This window comes from Lepidochelys kempii, chromosome 11, assembly GCF_965140285.1.
Source record: "Lepidochelys kempii isolate rLepKem1 chromosome 11, rLepKem1.hap1, whole genome shotgun sequence".
Lineage (NCBI taxonomy): Eukaryota > Metazoa > Chordata > Testudines > Cheloniidae > Lepidochelys > Lepidochelys kempii.
In genome coordinates this window covers 69,523,559-69,527,589 of record NC_136390.1, presented here as the reverse complement: position 1 = coordinate 69,527,589, position 4,031 = coordinate 69,523,559, and positions in this window count along the sequence as shown.

The following is a 4,031-nucleotide window of genomic DNA, read 5'->3' as shown; positions in this document are numbered from 1 at the left end:
TGTGTCCGCCCCTAGATTTCTTGTTTCCATTGTGATTCATGACCATGTAGCATGTCACATCCTGTTTATACTAAAGAATGACTCACTAGTTGAGGGCAGCAGCACTGGGAATTCAGGAAGTTGTTAATATTCCTAAAAATCTCTGGGCCTGATCCTTGGACCTGCTGAGCTGTGCTCAGTGCAAGGTGGGGGAGAGAGAAGTGTTACATTCTCAGCTTCAGAAATGCTGGAACAGGTCCCCTTGGTCCACTCCAGAGCCCGAGATCACTATAACACCTGTATTCTCGCCACCCCAGGCATAGGTGCTGGAACTAGGGATACGGGGGGTGCTGCAGCACCCCCTGGCTTGAAGTGGTTTCCATCATATACAGGGCTTACAATTTGGTTCAAAGACTCTCAGCACCCCCACTATATAAATTATTCCAGCACCTCCGTGCCTGGGAGGGCCAGGATGCTCTGTTCGTGGCCTTGTGCCAGGAGATGAGCTCAGATTACTTTGTTTGGGCCGATTTGCAGAGCACTTCCAATTTGCAGGGATGTATTTTCTGCTTGCTACGTAGTTGTGAATAGCAAATCCACTCTTGCAAAGAACCAGAGAGGGTGGAAGGGAGGTGGAGACAGACTCTAAAACTTGGACTTTCTTGCTTCCTTTTTAATTAAAGGAATAACTAGTTACTCCAGGCAACTGGAGCCTGCTTGTTCATAGAGAAAGAAGGCTCTTGTCTCTCTCAGGAACCGTAATATAGCAATATTGAGGAAACCACTGCCCATTAATGTAATGGTACATCCTGCATCGAGAATGAGAAGAGACAGCAAGGATTGCAGCGGGTGTAAACAAGCATCTGCCAGTTTGGACAACTCTTGCAATTTTAGCACAAGTCTCATGATGACGTTTGGTGTCTTGCCTTAAACCCTCACCTCTCGGAATCATGTAATAACGTGATCATCTGATTGATTTTGTTTCTAAGGAAGTTTCTCACCCTTGTGGTTATGGATAAAAATTTGAAAACATGAGCCCTAAGACCTGGAGGAAAAACAAATTAAAATCTCAACATTTTAAAGCCAATCTCGTGATTTGGGGGGGGGGGGGGGGCTAATTCATTGGATCTCTGATATAGCGAAAGAAATGCAGAGAAATGCCATTGTGGGTGCGGAAGGATTACACCAATGTAATTCAGAGATGGTCTGTATACCAACTTGCACCAATATAACTAAATGTGTTTCCCATAACAGAGTGGGTTATTTTGACACAAATCATTGATTCAGAAATAAGAGTGGCCAGGCAAAGTGACTAATGTCAAATTTTTACCAACTTAGCTGAAGTGATTTAGCTCTTTTTATTTTTTTCTAACAACAAGTGTGTCTACACCCAGTTTGGTCCCAAAAATAACTGAACTGGCTCAAATTAATATTGTTTTGATGTGAGTCTGTGCGTAGATGGGCCCTGAGAGCCGACTCTGACCCCTCTGCATAGAAGAGACACCACTGCAGCCTGGTGGCTTGAGGCAATGAAAGCGCTGCACCTCCAAGTGGAAACGGGAGCCCAAATTGTGGGCACACTGTGGCACTTTCACAGCCCTTGGGCTTTCAGTTCGGACCATCAGTTTCAGAACTTAAAGATGCCACCCCCCTGCATCAACAGGTGGGGGAATTTGATGGGGCCAGCAGTGAAAGGAGGAAAGTGCGTTAGGAGAGAGAGAGAGAGCCTGGAGCACTGGGCCTGGTGCAGGACCTGAGGCCTGAACGAGAGGCTGTGAACCAAAGTCAGGCCGTGTATTAAAGTGGATACTCACAAGTTCAATGTTTTGTACGTGAACTTGGCAAAGTTGCTGCCAGTGTTGCTAAAACACAGGCAGTCCAAAGAAGTACGAGGCCCTAGATATTTACATAAATACATTCCAGAAGGCTAGTACAGATACACCCCAATCTAGCGCAAGATAAGATGATTTGAGAGAACAATGAAAGGGCATGTTTTGTCTGAAATATCAGGAACAAGGAGAGGTAACAAACAGACGTCATGAAACACGCAAGACGGTATGAAAGTTGTTTAGCCTGGTTGTTTCTCAGTCTAAATGTTGGGGTACCCCACTCTAACCCTTTGTGTGGCCGAAGGGACAGCAGAGATTCCCGCTGCTAACTGAGCTGCTCCTTGCCACAAGACACTCGTGTTAATGTACTTGTGCAAGTCATTAGGATTGTGTCTTGAGGGCAATAAACCTGGTTGAGTGCCTTTGTCACTGAACCATGCCTGTGGTCTTTCTCTAGGAGTAACATCAAGGTCTGCTGAATTAGCAGGCTGTGTTCTCTGCTCGTGCTGATAACACTGAGCACCCAGGAGAGGAGCGCTGAGGGGCTGTAACAGCTTAGCAGCCTTGACACCATGCAGCAGCAACATTATTCCACCCTTCTAGAAATCCCTGTGGCAAAAGAAAGCAGACACTTGCCAAGTCATAATAGGTAGCACCTCCCACTGGGAGTCTCTGGCATTCATTGGCCAGCTGCGGCCAGGGTACTGATTGGCCAGCATTCCCCAGCTCCCAGGATTTAACTCTGAGCAGGGGCCATATGGAGCCTCTTTCAGCTCCGTTCCAGCAGCCATCCTACCCACACAAATGAGGACTGGGAACCTGGCCTGACAGATGCTGCAGGTCTAGCTGATTGCTTCTGTAGGGGGTCAGGAAGGAATTTTTTCTCCCATGGACCCACTGGCAAAGGACTAGGGAGTTTCTTCCCTTCCTCACAGCCCCTTCAAGCCACAGTGAGGTAAGTAGGAATGTGCCTAGTATCTAACTGAGGTACTGGGATGGAGGAGTTTCTTCATTGCAACTTGTGGCTGATTTCCAGTGTGGTTAGGAGAAACCAATGAACAGTTCCCAGAGGTAAAAGGCCTGGGATTTTCGTGAGGAGGCCTTGAGTTCAAGTGTTAGGGTGAGACCTTGTGACCTTTGTAGCCCTTGCAAGCCAAGGTCCCCACCCAGCTGCACCCTCTGTCCCCCTCATGGTGGGAGGTGGTGCTAGGACATGGAGAGAGCTGAGTTCTGGTGGGTAGGCGGAGGAGAGCCTGTATAACCCATCATGTGGGGTAGGAAGGAGCCCTGTAACCCTGGCACTAGTTATGGGTTATATGGTAGAAGCAACTGGAACCCCCAAACTCCCCTATTGCTTTCCAGGTTAATATTGTCTAGTGATAGGCCTGAACCAAACTATAGTGGAGTTTCGTATTTGAATTTCACAGCTGGTGTTTTTTTCCTTTATGGGCTGAGCCAAATCTGACAGCTCTCATACTTCAGGGGCAGGAGGACCTGAAATCCAGATTTGGATCCAAAACCAAATTTTGGCAGTGATGGTGTGGGAACATACTGCTTTCTGAAACTTGTACTCATCACTGTGAGGAGGCTGATTCAGCACCATAAAGTATGGATGCTTGCCCAACATTTATGCCAGCCATATTTTGTGACTTTTGCCAAATCGTACAAGAATGAATGTGAGAGAGAAGACCGAGTGGGAGCCTTGTTCTCCCATAATGCAATAACAAGGGAATATTCAGTGAAAACCGAAGGTAGCAAATTCAAAACCAATAAAAGGAAACATTTTTTCTATTCAGTGTGTCATTGGACACTGGAACTCATTGCCCCATGATGCTGCTGCTGTGGCCAAGAATTTAGTAAGATTAAAAGAGGGATAGAATATAATAAGAATCTCCAGAGTTATAACAGTTAATGCAAATAAAGCTTTGGATGAGATGCTTCAGATTTTAAACCATTCTGTAACCTATGGTATAGAATAAGACCTTCCTGGGATCAGTTTATAACACAGCTTCCTATTTTGGGGTTCTTGCACTTCCTCTGAGATGTCTGGAGCTAGCCACTGTCAGAGACATGTTATTGGACTGAATGATCCATTCTGGCAATCCCTATGTTCCTAGAACAGATCGGGCCAGATATTCTACAGCTTCTCTTGCTAGTTTATTGACATTTTTCTTCTAGTCTTATCTGGAACCCAAAAGTAGGAGAGGACTGAAAAAGTGCGGG